Genomic DNA, 13,853 nt, shown 5'->3' on the forward strand with positions numbered 1-13,853 from the left:
GGCTGGCTTAGTCAGTGGAACACATGACTCTTGAATTTGGTTTGTGAGTTTGAACCTACACTGGGTGTAGAGATTACTTAAAAATAAAATCTTGGGGGGGAAAAAAAGGAATGTAGCGTTAGCTCCTCCAACAGGGAAACTTTGGATAATTTCAGACATTTTTCATTAATATTTTTCCTTTTGAAAATATTATAAAGATCATTATTTGAGATATTTTTAATTTGATCCAGAAAAGAGAATCAAGGATTAGTTGTGAAGTCACTGATAAGGTCTTCCACATTTCAATAATAATAATAATAATAATAATAGCTTTCAGGTATTGAACACTTACTGTGCACCAGACATGACCTTCACGCTAGTCTACTCATTCTTCCTGGAAACGGTATGAGGCTGGTATTGCTGTTACTAGTCTACTCGTTCCTCATGGAAACGGTATGAGGCTGGTATTGCTGTTACCCCATTTTACCAGTGAGGAAATGGAGGCCTACAGGACATAAGTAGCTTGTTCAAAGTCAAACAGCTACTAAGCAGTAACCATGGGATCTGAGCCAGGGCAGTCTATCTGGACGACTCTGAGCCACTGCTCTGTACTGTATCTTACCTGTGGTACCAGAGGCTTCCAACTATTCCAACATTCATATCTGCTTTTTCCAAGCTTTTGACTTTTCATATCCAATAGAGATAGCAGTGTGTTTAAACTTCTCAGTTGTTCCCAAATTCACCTCTCATTATCATTTTGACCACCTTTGAGGCAATTATTTAAATATTCAAGTACAAATGCCCCAAAGATAAATCAGCTAAACTTACTAAGTGTTTCTGAAAGGGACTTCAAATGGCCAAGAAAACTTTTTCTTCTCGGAGCAGGGGGTATGACGGACACCTCTTCCACAATATACCTTCCACTTTTTAGCTTGAATTTCCTGGCTTCTTAAAAAAAAATAAAATTGTAATAAGGGAACCAGTAAAATGGTGTTTGGAAATCATCTGAGCTTACCCTAAATCAGACTACAAAGTTTACAGTTGTGTTTTCTTTTTTTTTTTTTAATCGGGTCGGGGGAGGTAGAGGAGGTGGAGGGGGAGGGAGAGAAAGAAGCCTGAGCAGGAGCCACCCCCAGCATGGAGCTCCGAGCAGGCCTTGATCTCAAGACCCTGAGATCAAGACCCGAGCCAAAATCAAAAGTCAGATGCTCAACTGACTGAACCACTCAGGAGCCCCACAGACTGTACTTTTTTAAGTAAGATAAAATGAAGGTTATTTTTCAGTGGGCTAAGTGATAACATTGTTACAATGGCAATAGCTTTGGGAAGTAACTGAATGGAAGAACCCTTGTCAATACTTGCCCTTTCCTGCAACAGGAAGAGGAGAAAGATTTTCACGTTCAAAACAGAACCGAACACACCCCTAGTACCTCCGTGTTTGCAAACTCTAGAGCTGTAGATGAAGCCCTTCCGTCCTTTGATTCAGACTCTCAGAAAACAACAATCTTTGAAAATACAGAGTTGTATAAGCAATGACTATGAGAATTTAGGGCTCCCAGAGGGGAAAGAGGAAAGACAGGAAGGAGGGCAGGAATCCCCTAGTCACAGTAAAAGGGGGGGTGGGGGTCTCTACGCACTCCTGCCTTCTCCCAGCACAGAAGTTGCTAGCACAGCAGTTGCCCACATGCACAGAAAAGTCCCCATGCTAAGTCAGTGCATCCCTCTATATAGAATCAGAGCCCCCAGAGAGATCTGGACTATGCTCTATCCTCCACAGATGTGAGACCCCATCCCAATTTTAATTGTCAAATGTTAGGCCAAAGGGAAATAGCCTTCTCCCGGGAGGGGGCGGGGGGAGGATGCAGCTTGATGTTCAGCAAGGAAGACAGGATAAAAGCGGGATCTCCCCATTTCGCTCAAGAAATCTAGCTTCTGAAATGTACGTCTTTGAAAAAGTACACTTTAGAGCCTAAATCCAGCACATGGCTCCTGAAAATGATTCACCATATTAAGCTACTCCAGGATTTCGATGTCAGGACTTATCACAAAGGATGTAAGCTTCATCTGGTTGTTTCAAAAGCCAATCTCATGAAACAGTCGCAGCGGCACTGAAGAATGAGAGGGGCTGAGATTTCTCTGGTGACTCGCAGTAAGAAAGAGTTGAGAAAACCTGATACAGATTATTCAGCCCTGTGGTGTTGGTACATTGTGGTTAAATCATTCATATTCTTTGAACTCTAATAAAAAATTCTCATCAAACAATGATGACATTTTCATCTCATCAAAGTTTAATCACAAGAGTATTGTAATTCTGATTTTCTTCACCTCGGTTCAAATTGAAAGTAATTGTCAGACGTCATTTTAATTCTAACCATTACATCCCTTTTTACATGTTCTCCCTCACATTATCATGGCCCATTTTGTTCTCTAAGAAGCATGTCATTTTTTTCTATTATTCAAGCTGTTTTAAAAGAACTTTGTCACCTACTTACAAATAGTACACTTAAGGCTCATTTTAAAAAGCATTTGAGATAACAAATTAACATGAACGGAAAATATTTCCTTGAAACACTGAGAGACATGCGGGGTAATAAATTCTGACTATGGAATTGTTTGATGTTGGAAAAACACTTAATTGCCTGAATTCTTGAGTGTTTCAGAAAGAGAATTTCCTTAGCAACCCTCAGAACGATGGGCTTAAAATGCACAAAAGCAGAGAGGTAAATACACGCTTGTTTAATTTTCTTTCATTGACATTTTGGAAAAATAACTCTACTTTATCTCAGCTGAGACAGAGAGGGGACTTCCTCCTGGAGGAGACAAGGGAGTCCTAATCACCACTTCCAGGGACATATGGAAATCCAACAATAAAACTGAAGAGGACTATATGATTTGGGATACTATATGTGTTATATTTTCTCTTTCCCACAAGAAACATGTGTTACTGTTGGAATCAGAAAGAGAAAAAGAAATGATGTATTTAGAAAGGTCTACAAGGTCTGACTGAAATGGATGGGTCACAGGGTGACACAGAGGATATAACATGGAGACTCTTGGAATCATTCTCGTGCCTGTGTCCACATCAAAGAGCAGAAAGTCCAACCAAAGCAAGGATTGTACACTCATATTCTGATGGGGTAAGCAACCAACCAATGAGATGGAGTCAAGAAGGCCTTGGGGAGATTGGAACAAGTGGAGGCCCACCCAGCTCAGCAGATTTTTGTCCTCTGAGAAATTGGGTCCAATACGTTCTGATCTTCTGATATTTTAGACAAAGTTAAAATTTCAAATTTTATATGGAGTCTCCAAATTCTTAAATGTTGGCCTGTTCTGTTCTGTTTTTTGAGTAAAGAGACAACAGAAGTATGAGATTGGGCCAGGCTCAGGTAGCACCAATTTGAGACCCTTACTCTAAGGACTCTTGGACATCTTTATTTATGTTCCTCAAACACCTCGAACTGAATGTGTCCCAAACTGAGCTAATTGTCTCATTTTCTCCAAGCCTGTCTCTCCTCTTATGCGCCCAAACCACAGAGTGTCCAGACCACAACCTAGCTGTTCATTCCCCATCATTTTCCAAATAGAAGATCTCATTCCTTCTTGACTCAATCCTTACTGCCTCTACCTTCGTTTAGGTCAATGCAATAGTCATCTAAATCATTGTGTTATCCTCCAAACCCAGTGGCTCTCAACCAGAAGTAACTCCATCTCGCAGATGATAATTGGTAGTGTCTGCAGACACGTTGGTTGTTACAGCTGGAGTGAAGCTTGGGCGCCCAGTGGGAAGACGCAGCAATATTTCAAAATGCAAAGTCCTCTACCCCAACAAAGAATTATCTGGCTCAACATGTCAATAGTGCTGAGGTTGACAAATCCTGTAACTGGTCTACCTCCCTTCAGTCTTGCTTCCCTCCAAGCAAGAGGAATAATCTTCTCTTAAAAATGAAATCGTATTTCAAGGTTATCTTTCAAATGTGAAATCATATCTTTTCATCTTTTAAAGGTTATCTTTAAATGAAATCATTATCTTTTAAAGGTTACCTTTTAAAAATGAAATCACAGATCTCTAGAAAAATCTGGGAGATGATGTTTAGTTTTCTATCCAAATCCCACGCACATACTTCTTTGCAACAAGAATCTTTTCGCTCCAGAGATGGATGGGTCCTCAATTCCAGGGAGTCTACTTTTATAATGCTTACCCAACAAGAGTCATTTAATTGCCCTCTCTATGGTTGGTTTAGGAAAGGGCCTGAGAATAATTTGTATGACATCATATTCTCTATTCTTCAAAGGAGGCAGTGACAGATTTATTTCCAAGATGGCCTTAATAACTCCTACATTTCTTGTTTATGTGTACCCCTTTGCAATACGACTTAGTGGTTCTTCCCATCCCAAGATTAAATATTTTCTTACCCCTTGAATTTGGGCTGTTCCTATAACCCACTTTCACCAATAGAATATTGTGGAGTGGTTTTGTGGGCTTTTGGGGGCTAGGCTTTGAGATGCCTTGTAACTTCAGCTCTCTCTTCCCTAGAACACTGCCTGGAGATTATCATGGGAAGCAGCCCAGGCTAGTCAACTGAGAGGGAAGACCACCTGGAGCAGGGAGGCCAGCTGCCCCATTTATCGCAGCTGAGGCCCCACACAGGCAAGGGAGCTTCGCTTAGACCATCCAACTCCAGCTAAGCTGCCAATGGACTGACTGCTGGAGAACGGGTGAGTCCAGGACAGAGCAGCAGAAGCTCCCAGCTAAGCCCAACCCAAACCACTGATGCACAGAGATCTTAATGCCTAACATGGTGATTGTTACAGGCCATTGATTTTTTTTTTTTAAGACTGTATTTATTTACTTGACAGACAGAGATTACAAGTAGGCAGAGAGGCAGGCAGAGAGAGGGGGCGGGGGGTGCAGGCTCCCTGCCTAGCAGAGAACCTTGATGCGGGGCTCAATCCCAGGACCCTGAGATCATGAACTGAGCTGAAGGCAGAGGCTCTAACCCACTGAGCGACCCAGGCACCCCCAGGCCACTGATTTTTTTATATAGTTTGTTATGCCTCAATAAATAACTGATGCAAAGACCTGAGGACGGAACGTGGGCTTTCTCTCCTTCTACCCTTGGATACTATAGTGTGAGGAAGCAATATCTGGCTTTTTCTAGCCATTCTGACAGACATGCGTGGCACAGCAAGAAGACCAGAGTAGAAAGAAAAGAGTCTGATGCTGCCTGATATGCCTGAGCTGCTGAACTAACCTCCCTGCTTCTAGACTTCTTATGGGATAAACCGTAATGTAGTCCCCTTATGGTTCGAGCTAGTTTCATTTAATCTTTCTCTTACTTGAAGATAAAAGTGTCCTTCCTTAGACATCTACTATCCTTAGGATAAAATTAAAGTTCATGGATGATCTGGTCCCTGCTTGTCCTCCAGCTTCATCTGTCGAGACTCCCCACCTTGCTCCTCACTCGGACTGGCACACTCACCTTGAACTTCTTCAAGGCTCAAAGGAGCCATGCTCTCCCTGTCTTGCTTGGGGCCACCACATGTCTTATTCCCTCTAATTGGAGCTCTGTTAGCCTCCCCCCACCATCACACACCATCACGCTACCTTTCATCTCAAAATAATTTAGTACTTTTTTGTGACATTTATATTAATAGTTCTACAAAGTTTGCCTACCAATAATGCTAGGCTAGCCTCTCTGTCCATTCCCCCCTCCTCCTAAAGGCAATCACTCTCACTTCTTTTAACTCAATATTTTGGCAATTGCTTCCATGTCTCTAAATTATAGATTTGTATTGCTACTTGCTGACTTTTTGAGTTTGGGGCTTTAGACATTTGTCTATTGACTTGCCACTATTACAGAAGATTCATGATCTTCTCTTCTGTTTCTAACACATGAATATATATACAGGCATGCTTTTTACAGCTGAGTAAGTACCATGAGTTCACTATAATTTCTTTGTTTTTCTTACTTTTTTTGTTTGTTTGTTTCCGCTAAAGTTCATAATAATCTTGCAGGGTTTCTTAATTTTTTTTTCTTTATTTATCAGTTTAACTCCAAATCTTTCGTCAATTTTGCAAATCTTCTCTTGAGATGTTGAAACATAGCAGGAATTCTCTCAATGGAACCTTTCTGAAGAAACCTCTTCTAGGGGTGCCCGGGTGGCTCAGTGGGTTGGGCCTCTGCTTTTGGCACCGGTTGGGATCTCAGCGTCCTTGGACGGAACCCTGCATCAGGCTCTCTGCTCAGTATGGAGCCTGCTTCTTCCTCTCCCTCTGCCTGCCTCTCTGCCTACTTGTAATCTCTCTCTGTCAAACAAATAAAATCTTAAAAATAAATAATAAATATAAATAAATTAAAAAAAAAAATAAACCTCTTCTAGAACCTTCTGTGGGATCCAGCTTGGACTGTTGGAGCTCCTTAGCTGGTAAATTGCTGCCCCCCTAGGACCTCCCTTTACCATCACCTTGAGAATTCCCTTTACCTCGCTCCTGTGTCTCTCCTATTCTCTACCTTCCTCTTTGTGGTTGGTCCTGTTTATTTATTTATCCTGACAGTTGACTAGAGTCTGAGAATGGGAATTTTGAAAGCTTCTGGCAGATGAGAAATTGATGGCATTTGTTTTATTGATTCTCTCTCTCTCTCTCTGCTCCCCCAACCTCCCACCGACCCCTGCTTTTTTTCTCAGTTTATAGGTGCCTCAGTTTTCCCCAGCACATTGATATTTTATAATGACACGTCTTGCATCTATTGTAATCCACTTCATTTTGTTGCCAGGCAGACAATGAACTCAAACTCGGATCCTTCAAATCCAGTATACTCACTTGAATTGTCCCTTACATCCAACCTCCATTTTGTCTCATCTCTCTTCCGGAATGCCTATGATTCAGACATCACTTCCTGTACTACATCAGAAGCTCTGCTCAGATGCCTGGTTATCCTTGACTACCCCTCACATTGAAGAATGGGGGCCAAATCCTCCAAACACACGTGTAGCGCTCCTGAGCTGTGAACGTCACTGTGGGGTGATCTGACTTGGTAGCTTATATGAGGAAGCCTGGATGTCCCCAGCTTCGGGTGTCTGAGCTTAGTCTGGCTAGGTTATCCAGAGAAGGTCCTTTAGTCCCCTGGCTTGAAGGTGAAGGCCTGGCTGTTCCACATCTACAAGCTGAATGCAGGAGGGTTGCGGGATGGTCTCAGCGTCCAGTGTTGTACACAATCCCCCGGTTTCGCTGCGGTACCTCCACCCTCCATGGAGATCAGTCTCCAGAAAAAAAACAAGTCCTCCTTCTCTCACCAGGGTTGGTGGTTGTTGAGATCCGGGAATCTGACTACTTCAAAAACCAACTTTCAACCAGTGCTCATCCTAGCCTTTCTGATGCTCCCTCCCCTGCAAGTTCCAGACAGTACCCACCTCTGAGCTGCGGGTCCCACGTACACGGAGTTGGATTTTATCTGCCACTTCTGCCAAATCATCAGTCCTCTCGTCCATCTGCTTTCCAGGTTACAAAATGTTGTAGTTCCTGCTTGCACTCCTCTTCTTCCTTTCCTTTGGGGCTTAAGACTTTTAAAAATCACTTTAGAATCGTTTTATGGGGAACTTGGCAGGGAGTTAAAGCATTTAATCTTCCATCTTTGCACAGAAATCTTCAAATCCCTTCTGCTTTTTGTTTAACAACGTTACTTCCTTGGAACCAACCCCCCCAGCCCGTGTTTGGTGTCTCTGCTGTGTCTCCCCCTAACCGCCCTGTGCTCCCCCCCTCATGCGTGTGGACATGGACGTGGGTGGGACCAAACCACAAATTTGTTTCTTTCTTTCCCTTTAAACTTTTATTCAGGGGAGATAATCTTCCCCATCCCTGGAAGGAAAATTGGCAGATCCCCACGATTTCCTACTTAGTCACATGAAAGAGTCAGCTCTGTGATCACTTAATTCACAAAACTAGATGGACTAACTGGAATGTTTTCTGCCCAAAATATCAGGCAATGCCTCAACCTTCAAAGTTAAGAATGCCCTCTCTTGCCTCTGCTGAGTGCTGCAGTTGGCAGCAGCCTGACTTCCAAGAAGGGGGTGTGACCGATGTTTGCCTTGTGTCTCCCTGATGGCTCCCTTTCCCTTTCAAAAGCAGCTCACATGGCTGTGGGCAGAGGCGAAAGCAAGCAGAATGGCCAGATCTAACAAAGAAAAATACCGGTTAGGTAACTTCAAGCTCTCTGGTCCAACAAATGATGATTGATGACTTTCTTCCTTAAAGGTTGTAGTTTTGTCTAGTTTTGTTTCAATGTTTAATTCTTGGGGATTCCCATCTCCAGGGACTCCTCACCTAACAAATCACAAGATGAGCTAAAGGGGGTGTGTTCTGTCTGGAAGGCCTGCAGCCAGCTCTGCACAATCCAGCCCTTTCTCCCATGGGATGCATTCTTGCATCTTCTACTTGGGAAACCCCAGGCATGGAGGCTGTCCCCTGTGCTGTGTGAATGTCACTTCTCACCCCTCCATCACCCTCTAGATTTCCCAGGTTAGAGCTGGACCCCAGTCTGCAGCGGAGCCCATTCTCAGAACACACAGCAAACTCTCCAACCCATCTTACCTTCAGGGCAAAAATTAGGGACTTGTAACACTGTTTCCTCCAAGGCAATCCTTCTCAAATGCTTCTATCTGCTCAACAGACTTGTACTTCATACAGCCTTTCACCCAATGAAGGGTCCAAAATTAAAGGAATGAATTCTAGCATATTACTTTATAAATAAATTCTGTGTCAGGCAGAACCTGTTTCAGGTTGGTTTTGATTTCTCATGTTTGTTATATTGATGTTTGGGTCAAAACAGAAGCAGAAAAAGTTCATTTTCAGAATTCTTTTCCATTTGGTTACTTGTCTCTGTCTACCTGCTAGTTCATAAAACTCACAGTGGATAAGGAATCATCAGAGCATCTCTAGTACCTGACACATATGCGGCATACAGACATCAGTTTGTAAGTACTTTCTGGTTGATGAATGAATGAATGGACAGACAGATGGATGAATTGGTTACTACTAGTCTTCAGCAATGGACTGTAACACAACAAATGGTTATTAATTATTTCTCCCCTCTCTACCCAGCAGAAATACCAGTTTCAGAAAGCTTCAATTTGCAGTTGTAAATTAAACAGGAAAAGCAGAATTATTAAGTCTTAAGTTACCAACGAAAGTCTTTAAAAGTTCTTTTTCAAAGAATTTAACATGAACTCAAAAATTTCCTCTCTCAAGAGCTTCAGAGGTCATCCTTGATAAGAAGTCAGATAAAATACCCAACTACAGGATACTCCAACACCATGCTTCTATGAAAATACAACAGCTTTGTCTCATTTTTATAAAGAAATTAAAACTAGATTAATAGAAAATTAACTTGGTCAGGCCTCTTTTTTATTGTTCAAGCCAAGTGAAACATGAAAAGTAACAAATTAAATCCTATCCTAAATTCTATGATTCTATGATATGAATAGTGGAAAAGAGGCTGAACTTTTTCAAATACTTCCAGCAATAATTTTGCAATTCCTGGTTATAAGCATTTGGAAGATATTACATTCAAATTTCTGTACTGAATCATTCCCCATTAATACTAAATTTAATTTTAGTTGTTCAAAAAGGAGTGTAGTTTATAGAGAATTATAGAGAAAACTTTGGGTCAAATAAAATTTACCTGATGTAAATATCCACCTCAAATGTACTTTTCTCCAACTTACTATGGAATTTATGAAAATATCATATGTATGGCCACTTGCTTCCTAAAAAGATTTGAGGTAGAGTTCAATAGATAGCCAGTTACACAGGATAAATATAAGAAATAACAAAGGCTGTAGACAGAATGGTGCTTATATATTTTGAGTCCAAGATGAGGTTTTGCTACACTTAAACATGAAATTTAGCTCTAAAATTTCTGATAGCAAGTCAAAAGAAGAAACCTACTGTCCTCTACTGAATCTGCCATCATGTAAGAGGAAAAACACCGGCTCTTCAAGGGTCACTATTTTAGTTTTTGCACTAGAATCCAGGAATAATTTGTCCTATGAGTCTTTATGAAATAATAGGTCACATATATTGAATGTTATGTACCAAGTATTATCCTAAGCTCTTTATATGTATTAATCATTTAATCATAACAACACTGCAAGATAGATTATTATCCCTGCTTTCCAGTAAGCAAATCAAAGCTACAGAGAGATAAGTCACCCTCGGTTACAGTTGGAAAGAAACACCCCTAATCTGGACTCAAAGCTCCCTCTCCTGACAGCCACACAGCAGAAAATACTCATTGCTTGTTCCACCAATGACTCTGAAGGTCCCCATTTCTTAAATCAACACTCAGTAGAAGCCAGGGACATAATATTGGACTTAATGAAAGCATTTGCGCTATTAAAACTTAGCTAACAAAACTATTGGAACTTAGCGGAAGACGCACGAATTAGTCATTCCTCAGTATACTATAGGAGTAGAGAACGGCACACATATAGGAATAAAGATAATTATTATAACTCACATGTACTCAGTGTTTACTATAGAACAGGCAGCGTGCTGAATGGCTCTAGATGCATTACATAACGTAGTCCTCAACCAGTCTTACGAAAGGAGGTATTTATTTGCCTATTCACTCAAAAATGTTGATCACATACCTTCTACGTGGCAGATATGCCAAACAAGGAGTTATGGTGGTGAATCAGAGACTTATGATTGTACATAAGTTGTACATAAGTACAAACAGAAATGTGACTACCAAAAGAGAGTGTGTGATGCCATCCCTTACAAGGAGATTGGGCATAGTCATGGAGGGCTTCCTTGCGGAAGTGGCATTGGAAATGGGAGCTGAAGCTTATGTTGGAGTTCATTAGGTGAGGGGGGAGGAGGGAGAGGCTCTGGAACATGAGAAAACCCAGAGGGAGCAAGAGAGAGAAAGATGAATTTGAGCAACTTGCCCAACGTCAAATGTTACTAAGGGAGAGAGCCTGGATTCAAATCCAGGTTGTCACATTTGAGTTTGTACTATTAACCCCCATAGGGTTGATGATTCCTCTGGCAAGGTGTTTCTCTAGACATTCTTTGAGAACTAAAATAGAGGCCAGCTCAAAACAGAGTCCTTCAAGGGCATCTAGCATGCAAATTACAGGTGTTGTGGAGGCATTTGAAAAAGACTCCACAGGAGTCATTTTGTTCTTTCATTTAATTTTCACAAATTCAATGATCGCATTAGCACTAAAACAAAAAAAGAAAGAAATGTACATTTAATACTAAAAGCAACTAGATCCTGCATTTCCCACTGAGTGCGTGTCCTGGAAGGAGGGGGAACCGGGTGACCTGAGCCCGCTCTCCCTCTCGCCTCTACTCCAGGAGCCTCTCCAGTGAGAGCCAGGGCTCCGAGGTCTCCAGACACATATTCTGTGTGCTTTTCCTAATCGTAAACCATGTTTCCTGAACATGCATGGTCCTTCCCTTCTCCAAGGCCAAGTGCAGGCTTTTCTGACCACAACCGGAGCTTCCCCTCTTCCACCCTTCAACCAGGCAGATTGTTGGAAGTTTCCTCCTCGGAAGCTCACTTCTCAGGGCTCTCCACACCGCACCCTCCTCAGGCTGCTCCCAATTGCTGCCTTACTGGTTTGTTCCCCGCCCAGACCTTGAGTTCCTCCAAGGCACTGTCAATGTTTTAAGTTTCAGATGTGGGTCTTCCTAATGCCCAGCAGACAGTAAGTCTTCAGTAAATTTTTGTGAACTGCTGATTGAAAATTTATTTAAGCTGAGGAACTGTTTCTCCAGGGGATTTGTCTTCACACAGACCAGGGAAAGAATCTTTGGCGGCACAAGGCACACTAACAATGAGCTTTCCTGTCCCATCCAGAAAAGACTCCAGCGTTTAAAGGACTCTTCTGCTGATTAACGAAGCTCTGGTCAGAAGGCTCACCAGCCGAACCCCAGACTCTGGTCAGATCCCAAAAGAATCCACCGAGAATCCACCAAGGTAGTCTCCACGCTGGGGGGCTGGGCACACCCGCGACTCTGTCCCCACCCCACCCCAGGCCGCAGTGTGTGAGGGGCAGGCACTAGAAATGCTAAAGAACTGTCTGGAAGCCAGAGGTGGAAATTTTGGAGTTTGTGATAAGAATGGACACTTTGTGATGAATTTCCTGCTTAGGAGATGCCCATCCTAATCCTCCAGAAGCTGAGATTTAAAGAAACACACCAAGGGTCACGCTATCTGGTCCCAAAGACAGAAAGAGGGAAATGGGAAAGGACCTCCCAAAGCATCCTAATTCTTTCCCCTACCCTTGGCCAGAACCTGGAAGGAAGGGCACCATCCTCCCCAGAGACTGGAAACCGAGAAGGCAAAGAAGTGGATCCTCGAGCTGGAGAAAGTGCGGCAGGAAATCCAGGCTGGGAATGTTTGTTTCTGGTTGATCCTCAAACCCTGACGCTGCTGAGTTAGAAGCCAAGAAGTGACTAGTCCTCAAGCCCCAAGGCCCTTTGACATTTCCCCTCACTGAGAGGCTCTCTCCATCTGGCTTGGCCAGGGTAAGGATGGCATCACAGAGGGGAAGGGCCGCAGGAAAGGGAGCTGGAACAGAGAGCTTCCTGCCCAATATCCAGGAAGGAAGAGGCAACCAGAAATCTGCAGACTGGGTCTATCTCTCCCACATGGTATGTTGACCAATAATATAGTGCCTTGCAAGTTCAAAAAAAAAAAAAAAAAAAAAAGGTGCCAACATTGACCTGGAGAGACATCTTGTAAGCTTCTCTTTCATACCTCGACAGTAAACATCCCTGGATCCCTATCCTCACAAGCAGCCATGGACCAGAGCTAAGGAGCTCGTGCTCCCTCCGAATGAACTGTGTCTCTGGCACAGAGGTATGCTCTCCCCACTTCATACTGTCTCCCCCAGCAGGTCCCCTTGACCTATGACTGTCACCTCCCGGATTCCTGGAGCCCTTTGTGATTGCATTCCCCATGGCCAGTGAGCAGAGAGGCAAGATTTCGGGCAGTGTGTTACAGCAAAGCTCTGGTGCTACTGAAGAAATACGTTAATTAGTGTCGGGTTTTGTCTTTCTCCCCCATGTGGGAAAGTGCTTGTGGAATTGATTTGCAGGTGCTACAAATAAATCTAAGGGTAAAGTGAAACTAAGTGGAGAAAACAGAATTCCTTTCAGGGATTGCTGTCCTGAATGAGGCAAGAAGAAATTATTAAACCCGGGGGAAGAGGTAATAGGAAGAGAGGAAGAAAGGGTTGTAAGAGCTGGTAGCTCTGGGGGGAAGGCCGTTCCCTGGAACGTGACTCCTCTCAGTGACCCACCACACCTGCCAACCCCCCGCCCCAACCAAGTCAGGAAGGCTTGAGTAAAAGAGAGGGAAAGGGTGTGAAGAAAGGGGGTGGGGGGGGGTTCCAAGAAGGAGAGCTACCTAGACATGAGTTTCTTCTAGAACCTGGTGCAGTCACTGAATTCTATCTTGAAGTTTTGGCTAAACCCAGCAAGAGCAGCCAGCGTCAACATCAGGACCCAGAGATAGAAAGACCCCAAAAAGACAGCTGTGGGCGCTTACAGAAATTAAAGTGAGAGTTCCAGACTCTCAAGACCTGGGAGGTAGCCTTTCAAGCCAAGTTGAAGCAGGTCTCAAAGGTACGGGGCCTCCATCCCAAATGACCTGCAGGTCGAGCTAACCAACACGTCACCGGGAAGGAAACCTATCTACTCTCCCTCTTCAGCCTCAAGGCAGGTCACAAGGTAGGCTTACAGGTATGATAAAATCAGTAGGCAACTTTCTATTAAAACACAGTCTTTTTATAGCAGCAATGTCCACAATAGCCAAACTATGGAAAGAACCTAGATGTCCATCAACAGATGAATGGATCAA

The 13,853-nt window shown here is 43.0% G+C and overlaps 1 long non-coding RNA gene across 2 annotated transcripts; it reads left to right on the top strand.

Moving 5' to 3' along the window:
- The first annotated feature begins 6,682 nt into the window (after positions 1-6,682).
- On the top strand, positions 6,683-9,347 carry LOC116571777. Of its 2 annotated transcripts, none has more exons than XR_004277989.1 (3): positions 6,683-7,481; positions 8,873-8,952; positions 9,080-9,347. It is a non-coding gene; the product is annotated as an uncharacterized LOC116571777 (long non-coding RNA). The 2 variants fall into 2 exon arrangements; XR_004277990.1 differs by having other exon boundaries at positions 9,083-9,347.
- Positions 9,348-13,853: the final 4,506 nt, after the last annotated feature.

Source organism: Mustela erminea, chromosome 13 (genome assembly GCF_009829155.1).
Source record: "Mustela erminea isolate mMusErm1 chromosome 13, mMusErm1.Pri, whole genome shotgun sequence".
In the NCBI taxonomy this organism is placed as follows: Eukaryota; Metazoa; Chordata; class Mammalia; order Carnivora; family Mustelidae; genus Mustela; species Mustela erminea.